Raw genomic sequence first — 12,488 nt, 5'->3', positions numbered from 1 at the left:
TCAGATAGTTACATGGTGTTTCTAATTTGGACCTCCAGCACAGGCCCCTATTTATTTATTTATTTATAAATTTATTTTATTTTTAGTGAGGAGAGAGAGAGAGAGAGAGAGAGAGAGAGAGAGAGAGAGAGAAGGAGGGAGGAGCAAGAAGCATCAACTCCCATATGTGCCTTGACCAGGCAAGCCCAGGATTACAAACCAGCGACCTCAGCGTTCCAGGTCGACACTTGATCCACTGTTGCACCGCAGGTCAGGCCACAGGCTCCCCTTTTAAACATAAATGAATTAGGAAGAAAATGTAGAGACTTGTGAAACTGAATATTCTTGATTTGTTGTTGTTGTTGTTGTTAAGCCATTGCAGGTTGCCAAGTTTTTTCACCCTGAATGTGAATCGCAAAGGGAATTCAATCACATGTGCTTCTAATCAGTGTGCTCTAGAATTACCCAAAAGTTTTGTAAGAAGCATTTGAAATACAAAAACCTTTGTAAAGCAAAGCTATTTTAAAAAATTAAAATTAAATTATCTATTCATTTATTTACTGGCAGTGTTGGGGAGAGGGAGTTAGGGGCAGAATAAAGAAGAATAATGGAATAGAGAGCTTTTAAATTTTAAAAGCTGACCGACTGACATCTTAGAGACCATATTTGTATTATTACCTTCCAGAAACATCATAGTATTTCTGTTCCTACAGAAATTGTGAGGATGCTTTTCTCCTAGGAAACATGTAATAAGACATTGTAATTATTCCTCACAGATATTTATGGAACCATAATTTGAATACTTCTGTTTTCTCAGGGTACTGAAAGAGAAAATATTGATTATGAAATATTCTGAAAGTCACCCAGTGCATTTAAAGCTAATAAAAAAGCATATTGTGGTCAAAGAAACAAAAAAAAAAACAAATGCACAACAACAATAAAGAGCGAGGAGAACAATGTTTTTTGAATTAGAATCAGGATCATGAGCAAATCTCCCTTAAAGAGTAAAATTCACAGAATAATCAAATTAAGTCTTAAAACATAAAATCTACGTTGTTCATATCAATAATGAGTGTGGCACAGTATAATTGCCTCATTTTTTTGAAATTAATCTCTGCCAATAACTAGTATCCACATATTTTCATAAGTGTAGCATTTATATTTTATATAATATTAGATTTCAAAATGTCTTCTGTGTTCTACCCAGATTAGAATAGGAATGATTTTAAATGGTTGATTATATGTAATTGAATATTAATATAACTCTTTCTACATACATGAGTCATGAAAATGTCCAAAAGTAAGAGAGCAGGTGTGTAAAGCACACTGGAGATGACCGGTTCGTCACTCTGTCTAAAGGAATGAAAGGTCCTTTATCAATTCGATGTGTATGCAGTAATATCACCTCCTGACTACATTTAAAACTTAATGATTTATATAAAAAATAAAAATTTGTAGAATTATTATATTTTTAGAAGCATTGAGAGTGCATTAGACCATATATAAATGCACACAGACAGCAACTTAGTCCTTTTGTCCAAATTTTGGCCTAAGTTTTAGTGTCTCGGAGGTACTCAGTATGCCAATGTGCCTGAAACTCAGAAACTGCTCTCCAACCCCATTGGCTCTGTTAATTAAGGATATATTTGGTCCAGATTTCCTTCCTTGGTTATTGTGTCCAAGTATTATGGCAGATTTAATGTTTAATGACTTTAAATTATGAAATAAAACTGTATTGTTAAACATTATTTCTTAACTTTCTGAAATTTGATGCCAATATGCATCCAAGATTGGAGCATACATCACTTAGAGCGCAGCTCCCTGTCCTTATTTTGAGTCATCGCCCTACTGTATTCAACACCCTTTAATCTGGCACGAAGAACCTCACCACCACCATGGTAGAATTAACTTGCAATAAAATTCATGCTTATCACATTCTATGAACAGCCAGGATTTTAAAGAACATACTTGATTCCTTTGGGAAACATGTATTTTTGGGTTTCTGAGCAGATGCACTTCTGCAGTTGAAGAGCAGCTTGCCAAAAAGTTTCTGGAATCTAGCTGTTTTAATAAGAACAGCCAAAATAGTGGTAGAAATGGTTGACTCTTATTAGTGTTCTTATGAAGGATTACTGCCTTGGGTAGGGGGAAAGAATACAGTGAATCTTAGGTACCATCTACTTCTGAGATTTTACTATTCAAGCACCTCAGATTCCTTTATGAGTTCATGCAATTTATTGTAGTTTGTTTTGGGACTAGCTATGCATAGCTATGCACTGATTTGTGGTCATAAATATACTTCTCAAGGCTACTTCTCTATCTTTAATAACATCTCTTCTTAATCTCTGATGTTCAAATGTGTTTTTATGGGGGGGAGAATAATATTTCCCATGTCATATTGTAAACAAGGTTTAAAACAAAAATCCTTTAAGGAAAGAATATACAGGAATTTTAATTTTCACTAAGGTAAGAATACTGATATATATCAGAGCCCATTCAGTGAAAAAATTGTGATAGCAGACATTGGACACTCCCCCCCTAGGGGAAGGGAGCCACGAAGATTAGATGGTGGAGAACTCCACTGTTTGCTTTAGAGTTGACCTGTCTAGTCTTATGGTTCCTACGGGCAGAGACTTAATATTGTAGTTAAGTACCCCGAAGTGTAAAAGATTATCCATACGTGGCTGGAGTTCATTATTATTTTTCTCTACAAATATTGGAATTCATTTCACTAAGTAAAAAAAGGACAATCAGGCTACAAATATTTAAGCTTAGCACTGAATTTCATACTACAAGAATTGTAAAGAACTATGAAAGGTAACAGCCAGTTTTCAATAACACAGAAAAAAAAATACAAACTAATCTTGAGACTAAATTGTCATTCAAATGAGTTAAGATGCAAAAAAGTATTTTTTGCATCAAATTTAAAAATGTACTCCTTATTAAAAATTATTTTTCACTACATCTTCATTTATTGACCCAAAGCAGACTATTGTTTAGTTATTAAAAAAACAGTAGTAAATCCTGCTGTTTCATGTACAATGATAATATCACAGCAGAGGGGCAAATGGTTTCTGTTCGTTTCATGACCCTATTAGGAGATGTTTTAACTGCGTTTCTTAGCATTTTGAACAAAATATTTGTACTCCCTACTGAAAATAGCTTAATATGAAGTCCCAAGGGAATCCTGTCTGCCTTATAAAGTTACATTCAAAGTTCTGAGTTTCTTGCCACCTCCTTCCCAGTGCACATTGGATATATATTCTAACTCCAAATTTAAGAAGTAGATACTCTGGTTTCTCTTCAGATTGTATAAGTCTTTCACCTTTTACAAAGTCAAGCTATATAGAATAATATATTTGTCTTTCTAAATAGCTGACTTTGCCCAATTCTTTTAATAAAAGGTAATTTGCTAACTTTGGTGTACTTTGTAAGCATACATTTTTAACTGGTGAAATAAAATGAACTATTCACCCTGTGATCCCTAAGACACTCAACACAACTTCTCTTTTCACATGGGAGGATATACACACACTCTTAACTATCCATATATTTATATTAACCTGAAAGGCTGGGTAATAGGTTGAAACTGTGACCTCAAATTCCAGGCTTAGCCAGCTGAGTAACTTCTGGCAAGTTACTCACTGTAAGGATTCCCTCTTCTGGTCTCTAAAACAGGATCACAGTGGCAAGACCAGGTATCATTGCTGTGGGGAATAAATGACTAGTGAACCGAGAGTTTGCAGCAGGTCTCTGCATGTAGAATGCTCCCTAGAACTGTTAACCATTTATTTCTCTATCATTAATTCATCATTTTCCTGGATTTTGTGAACTCCATCATATTTTTCTAAAACAGACGTTCTCTGTTTTACCTAATAAAGCATAACTCTTGTGTCAGAATTATAAAATGAATGACAACCTGTGACCAAGGGCAGGATATATGAGGCCATTCCCTGATGAATGTAGGGTGCATAGAGAGAGCCCGTCTAAACAATTCAGTATCTAATATGCGTATTAAGATTACTTTTTAAAATTCCAAGCATAGAACTGGCTATTATGTGATATAATAGGAAATGTGGTCCCTGAAATCTTTGAATAAATGCATGCCTATGGCTCATGGTGGGCAAAGCACTCATTTTGATATTTTAACAATTTATTGAGATAAGAAAAGATATGGGAAAGTGTTTATGATGTTTAAAGAAAAACCTCAAACTATCTAGTTCAATTATGTCATTATGCATCAAATTCTGAAAGAGCAAACCAAACATAATTGAAGAAATAGGGATCATCATTTTTAAATCCCTTCCAAAAGGTTGTCTTCCAATCTCCTAGCGTGCTATCGATATACAGCATGTCTCTTTATGTTCTCTTTAATTCCTAACAAAAAACTTTTATACACATATTTTGTTGATTTATCCCTTAGATGTTTTATTATTTTATATTTTTAGTGATTTCTTATAAATTGATTTTCTAAATATTTGTTGTTGATAAATATAAAAATGGAGCTAATTTGCATATTGATTTTGTATTCAATAACCATTGTAAAAAGTTTTGTTCTGTTTAACAATAAATGCCTGGTGGATTTTAATTTTCTGTATTAAGGTAATCTGTTAATGTGGTAAATTATATCAATTGATATTCTATTGTAAATCAACTTTGCATGGTTGAAATAAACCAATTTGCTCAGGATGTAATAATAACCTTACTATACACTGCAGGATTCATTTGGCTAATATTTGGGTTAGGACTTTCGTGTGTAGGTTAATGAATGTGTTAGCCTGTCATTTCCTTTCCCATGCTGTCTTCAGAGTTTGACATCAAGTTAGAGTATTAGAGAGAGAGTATTTCTTGTTTTATATTCTTTGAAAGAATTTACATGGTAGTGCAAAATATTTTCCCCCCAATGTTTGGTTAGAATTCAGTGGCGAAGTCATCTTTGTCAAGGTGCTTTCATTTTGGAAAGAATTAATTTCCTTAACTCATCCACTGGTGTGCCACAACAATTTGTAAAACATGTAACACCTGACTATTTAGTCAGGGACCCTTACCTCTTTTCCTTTTGATTGTAAAATTAAAAAAAAATGACAACTACCAACCCAACAATAGCCATCTGGTGTAAACTATACCTATTTTTTGTCAAACTGGCAAAAAATATATATATTTTGGTGACTGCAGAATTTTAGTAATTAGTTGAAGTGTACCATGGGGTGAAAAGGTTGAAAATTCCTGCTCTATTGACCATCAGTATTTGTTATTTTCAGTTCTTTTCATGTTAGCCATTGTAATAGTTATACAGTGGTATCCCACTATGGTTTTAATTTGTATTTTCCTTGTAACTGAAGATGCTGAGGCTCTTTTTGTATAATTATTAGTCATTTGAATACCTTCTTTGGTGAATTTAAAAATATTTTCCTTTTTATGTTGGATTGTTTATATTCTAATTACTGAGTTTTGAGAGTACTTTATATATACTCAGTGAAAGTCCTTGTCAGTTACACGATTTATAAATACTTTTTCCCACTCTGTGGCTTGTCTTTCAAAAACAGAAGAATTTAATTTTGTAGAAGTCCAAGTAATCAATTTTTCTTTTCTAAATTATAACTTTGATGTCATAGCTAAGAAATATTTGCCTAACTCAGATTTTTCTCATGTGCTTATTTCTAAAAATTTTATAGTTTTAGATTTCACAGTAATTATTGACTTATTTTTAGTTCATTTTTGTATGTGAGATTTGGCTTCCTTTTCCTTTTTTTCTTCTTCTCATTTCCTTTTCCTTTCTCTCACTTGTTCTTGCTCTCTCTGCATATGGATATCAAATTGTTTCACTACCAGTTGTTTATACATTGAATTGCTCTTGTATCTTTATTGAGAATCAATTGACCACATATGTGTAGGTCTATTTCTGGACTCTATAAATCTATCTTTTTAATAATACCATAGCATCATACTCAAATGTCTGAAAATTGTGTAGTATAATCTTGCAAGTTTGTTCCTGTTTTTCAAAATTGTTTGGTTGTCTTAGTTCCTTTGCCTTTCCGTAAATTTATAATACGAAAATCCTGCTAGATTATGGTTGAAATTTTATTGAGTTCATTTATTTGGGAAGAACTGACATCTTACTAATACTGTTTTCTGATCCATGAAAATACTATATTGCTCCAATTATTTAGCTTTTCTTTCTTTCATGAGTTTTATCTTACACATTTTGTACATTTTGTAGTTTTCCTAAAGATTTCACAGTATTTGGTGTTTTTAGTTTTTGGTTTTGTTTTTTTCAGAGACAGAGAGAGGGATAGACAGGGACAGACAGACAGGAACGAAGAGATGAGAAGCATCAGTCATTGTTTTTCGTTGCACGTTGCAACACCTTAGTTGTTCATTGATTGCTTTCTCATATGTGCCTTGACTGTGGGCCTTCAGCAAACCGAGTAACCCCTTGCTCAAGCCAGCAACCTTAGGTCCAAGCTGGTGAGCTTTTGCTCAAACCAGATGAGCCCGTGCTCAAGCTGGTGACCTTGGGGTCTCGAACCTGGGTCTTCCACATCCCAGTCCGATGCTCTATCCACTGTGCCACCGCCTGGTCAGGTGTATTTGATGTTTTAAGTGTAAATTCCAACTTCTAATTTTTCATTAATAGAATATAAAAACATGATTGATACATTTACCCATTGACACTGTAACCTGCCAGCTTGTGTGGAGAGCAGTTAGACAGGAGCAGAGCCAGGACTATTGGTTAGGCACAGAGGACCACCAGGGCAGAAAGTCTCAGGTACCTAACAATGGACAAAACTGGGAAAGCAAGGACCTTGCCTCCAGAGTAACCTTTCCTCTCCTAGCAAACTGCTGGCCATGCAGGTCAGACCCCCTTAACAGGAGAGTGAACTAAGGGGCCGGAGAACAACACTTAAGCATTAACCTCTAGGGATAACATCTAGTCCTCAGTTGTGTTTCAGCTGTAGGCCCAGAAAAGCAGCAAAATCACGCATGAACACCAGCTTTCCGGTTTCACTTGCTTATCTCATTTATTGGATTTAATAGCTATTTTGTAGGTTCTTTGGGATTTTCTGTGTAGGCAATCTAAGAACTTAAGTAATAGAAGTGATAAGAGTGGATGTTTTTGCCCTATTTCTGATCTTCGGGAGAAAGATTTAATCTTTCACCATTGAGTGCCATTGAGTGTGATATTAGCTATGTTTTATTTTGTTTTTCTTAAATAGATGCCCTTGTTAGGTTAAGGAAGTACCCTTCTAATCCTAGATTAATGAGAGGTACTTTTTCTAAATGGTCATTGAATTTTGTTGTCAATTGATTTTTCTGCACATACTGAGATGATTTTATGATTTTTTGTTTTTTAAGATGATAAATTACATTGATTTTCAAAAGTTTAACCTGCCTAGTACTCCCATGATAAACCCAATTTATTTATGACATATTACCCATTTTATATATTATTGAATTTGATTTGCTAAAATTTTCTTAAGGTTCTTTGGATCTATGTTTATGTAGGGTATTAGTGTGTGGTTATCTTTCTTTGTACTGTGTGGATTTTGGATTAGAGTAATCTAGGACCTATAGATGAGTTGATAAGTATTCCCTTGTCTTATATTTTCTAAAAGAATTTGTGTAGAACTGATATGATATCTTTCTTAAATATTTGGTACAAAGGAAATACATAAAAAAATACTAATAAGTTTAACAGTATAAAATTAGAAAAATTTTAAAGTAAAAAATAACAAGTAGATATAAAAGAAAAATTTTAAACTGCTCTTGAAAACTTTAAGTGTATGTACAGTATTAAGAACTATATAGCTTTCCAAATTAATAATGCAATAGGGGAGTGGCATACTAAATTTAGAAAGAAAAATACATGGTTAAAAATTTTCTTACTATCATTAGGAGTATACGAAATCAAAACTGTGAAATCTGAGTTACTTTGTGTCTTAAGAAAGACTTTTATAAAGAGAACACTCTACTAACAAGGGTGTGGTTAAATACTGATACTAGAATTTTAAACTAACACGAATTTTCCTAAGGGCTGTTTGGTGATAAGAAAAAAAAAAAAAAAACCTTAAAAAATTTATATATTAAGGGGGAAGGGTGTAAAAAGGGACAAATATAAGGCGACAGAATATTATTTTATTATGAGTGATGGCTATACAATATAATCAACAGTTTAAATGCTATAGAAATGTTCACCTGAAATTTATATACTTTTTTATTAATGTCACCCTGTTAAAGTTAATTTTCTAAATAAAATTTAAAAATTAAAAAAAATTCATATGTTAATCTAATTACAGGGATCTTCAGGTTACGGCAGTCTTGACATATGACGTTTCGAGTTTACAACACTCACTCCTGTAAAAACTTTAAGAAATTAAGACATGAGTGTTTTGGATTACGCTGTTAGTGTCGTACTTATAGACTATGTGGGCAAACTAGTTCCTGACTAGCCTGGAACAATTCTTTAAGAAGGTAGAGAGGCCGGCAACAGATCCTGTACCCTCTACATCAGCTACTTCTTGAGGTGAAACACCCGTAGTACAAGTAGAATCATCTCCAGCATCTCCTGCATGTTCCTCAGGCAATCCTGATTCATCTGACCCAGTATCTCCAGCACTTTCTGCAGATTCTCCTGCCTCTCCAGCTTCCTCCTCCCAACAGGTCACTTTCTCCCACCTTGCAATGCCCCTTCCAGTGTGCAAGCCAATCGCAGGAATAAAAGTAAGAAATTTTTTTTGTCATTTTTTCTTTTACTACAGTACACTGTACAGTATAGTATATTTATGTTCTTTTCTTTTTTCTGTGGTTTAGTTGTGTTTTTATGTTCCAGATTATGATTTTATAACTATGTTAAGATAGATAAGTGACTTAGGCTAGGATATGTTTAGACTTGCACCAAAATTCGGGTTACATCACTGTTGTAGGAATGGAACTGTGTCATAACCCGAAAACTCCCATATTCTTATAGTATATAAGATCAATAAAATAATTTTAAATAAACAAAAATATTGCCTGGCCAGGCTGTGGCACAGTGGATAGAGCATCGAACTGGGATGCAGAGGACCCAGATTTGAAATTCTGAGGTCACCTGCTGGAGTGCGGGCTCACCAGCTTGAGCACGGGGTTACTGGCTTGAGCATGGCATCATAGACATGACCCCATAGTTGCTGGTTTGAGCCCAGAGGCTGCTGATTTGAGTCTAAGGTCACTGGTTTGAGCACAGGGTCACAGGCTTTGCTGTAGACCCTTGGTCAAAGCACATATGAGAAAGCAATCAATGAACAACTAAAGTACTGCAACGAAGAATTGATGCTTCTCATCTCTCTCCTTTCCTGCCTGTTTGTCCCTATCTGTCCCTCTATTTCTTTCACTAAAAAAATAAATAAATAAACAGAAATATTTATGCACTAAGAAAGTAATCAAAATAGTAACATAATAAGAAAGAATAAAAACATACTAAATGGTTACTAAATGATTAGCATTGACACTAAATACTTATGTATAGGCACATGATAAAATACTGTATAACAATCACATGTAATATTTCTGATAATATTTGACATAAGAAAACGTTCAAAGTATAATGTTAAAAAGTAGGATATAATAAGACATGTACATTAGTCTGAAAATTTATAGAATTCTGGGAGTAGATTAGTGTGTGATTATTCACAGAAAACAAAAAGATTGAAGGAATTGCTGATAATCTTATAGCAATAAATGGTACTAAGTATGGGTGAGATTGGATTTATTTTTAATTGTTATGATTGCTTGTAAATTTGTTTTGTAAAACAATGAAGTTTAACTACATAAGTGTGGGCTCTGAGTTTAGGCCGCTGTGTATTTGACTCCTGCAGTCATTCACTTGTTACTTACATGCCACTGCTCTAAAGCTACGCCATGCTTTGCCTATTATCTTATGCTCCATCTAAGGATGAGTGATTGTTTTTTCTAAAAGAGACAAGAGGCAAGATAGTAAATATTTTAGGCTTTGTAGATCAACTAGAAAAAAAAAGGATACTATGTAGCTAAATATGTAAGAAGGGAGAAAACAAATTTCACAAATGTTTGATTGACAAAATTTAAAATATAATGATAATAATTGAGTATCACTATTTTGTACTATCTGTCCACTAATAAGAATAATGGCATTCTTTTTCCCCTGTTTTTTTTTTCCAAATTAGGGTTCAAAGTTAGTATTTTCTGTCATCAATATTGATCATAAATGTACATCATAAATGTACATTAATGTTGATCTGTAATGAGACTTTATGTATTTCACTTTCAAAATGTCTTTTTACAGAGATAGGTATTGTCAAAGGCTTATGTCTATTCATGATCATTAAATTTTAATTAAACATAGTTATTGTTTGGAAAGCACTTATAGAATACTATTAAATTCTTCACCATATTTGTTTTGTTAAATGTCATTACATTCCATATTAATCTCTTCCAATTTAAAGTTAGGTGGAAGCTACACAGTTGAATAGATTTTGAAATGTGGACATTTACTTAACATTTGCATTTGGGTCTGAAAAACACTTCTGTAACCTTAGTCTGAGGCTAGAACGCATATCTGTTGTAAATTCGTATTGAATTTGATGTCTTCCTTTTTTTAACTTTCAAGAGCAAAGAAGTATATAAAAGCAGTGTGACATTTCTTGTGATTCAAATAGCATTAGTTGTTATTGAAATTATTGACGTATATGTTTCACATATAAACACTGATTTGCCTTGTAATTTAAATTAAATTAATTTGGAAATGTACTCAACTCTGCAGCAAATGCTAATTTCCAAAACCATTCAACATTTAATAACAGTGGCTAAGAGTGGTCTTTTTTCATCCAGAAAAATTTCAGTCTTGGCCTCGAGCTCCAAATTTGCATAAAATTTTACCACTGGTAAGCCATTGAAATTCTGTATACTGTCAAGTGAGCTTCTATTTCTGCAAAAATTCATAGAAATAATAATTAAGTCCTTGAAAATGAATGTGGTTTATCATTGATACTACTAAATCAATGGCACATAATACACTTAACTATTTTCTGCAAAGTACTTGCTGATTAATATTACAATGACAAAACACCTTACAGTTTTACAAGTTTAATAATTGTGTCAAATAAGCTTATTTCTGCTTCATACATATTTTTACTATTATCAGTTCTCACATATCTTAGCATAGTCTACTTCAGGTTGACTTGAATTAGTGTTTTTCAACTTCTTTGAAAATGTTCTTGTCTATAGTTGCTCCAATGAAGATTATCCATACAAACTACCTCTTTAGTCACTCCAAATTTACTATTAACTTGTAAGTGATCAAAAGCCAAGGAAAACCATTTGAAGTTATTTTGCCTAGTTTTTCAATTGATGTTAATCTTCATGTCCTCAACTGTTCAAGCAACTGTTCTTGTGAAAAGACAAGTGTTCGACAAGTTTATTGTCTCTGAAAACGGGTCTTCAGTTACTGCAGTCAAATATGATTTGATTAACTCACCATTGATTAATACTTTTCTTCGTCTGACTAACAAATGAACTAACTGTTCAGGAGCTTAATTTGGTTGTATCTTCATTCTTGATTTTTAAACTTTTGTGTGGAAGTTCTTTTTTTTTTATATTTCTTTTTTTTTTATTTTATTTATTCATTTTTAGAGAGGAGAGAGAGAGAGAGAGAGAGAGAGAGAGAGAGAGAGAGAAACAGATAGTGAGAAGGAGGGAGGAGCTGGAAGCATCAACTCCCATATGTGCCTTGACCAGGCAAGCCCAGGGTTTCGAACTGGCGATCTCAACATTTCCAGGTCGATGCTTTATCCACTGCGCCACCACAGGTCAGGCTGTGTGGAAGTTCTGATGTGATAAGATATTCTATTTTAAATCTTAAAATTTTTCTGACTCTTGCTTTCTTGTGAGTTGAGAATATTGTGACAACATCATAATATGCAAATATCAGCATATATTGTATTCTATTAGATGCCAGTAGTGTCATTGCATTATAAACACGATGCTTTGCCACCAGACTCAATAACAGAATAATCCACACTCTGCTATACTTTAATGATATGGTCTTGTATTTGAAGCCCACTTTTCTATTCTTGCTTTAACATAACAAGTGTGCACTAGTAATAATAATGTGACAGGTGGCAGTATGGTGATATGTGTGGCACTCAAAACACTGTCCAGCTGTAACTGCTTCACTGTGATCTGTAGTGCCCCAATCAGACTACAAAGCAGGGAGAAGGCCACATTCAGTCTGTCACAACTACTCAGCTCTGCATTGCAGCGTAAGGCAGCCATAGACACTACTTATGTGTTCCAATAAAAATTATTTATGGGTAATAAAATTTTAATTTTGGCCTGACCAGGTGGTGGTACAGTGGATAAAGTATCAAACTGGGATGCAGAAGATTCAAAACCCCGAAGTCCCGGCTTGAGTGCGGGCTCACTCGCTTGAGCATGGGATCATAGACATGACCTCATGGTTGCTGGCTTGAGCCCAAAGGTCCTGGCTTGAAGCC

The sequence above is a fragment of the Saccopteryx bilineata genome, chromosome 2 (assembly GCF_036850765.1).
Source record: "Saccopteryx bilineata isolate mSacBil1 chromosome 2, mSacBil1_pri_phased_curated, whole genome shotgun sequence".
In the NCBI taxonomy this organism is placed as follows: domain Eukaryota; kingdom Metazoa; phylum Chordata; class Mammalia; order Chiroptera; family Emballonuridae; genus Saccopteryx; species Saccopteryx bilineata.
Note: the sequence above shows the minus strand (reverse complement) of the source record.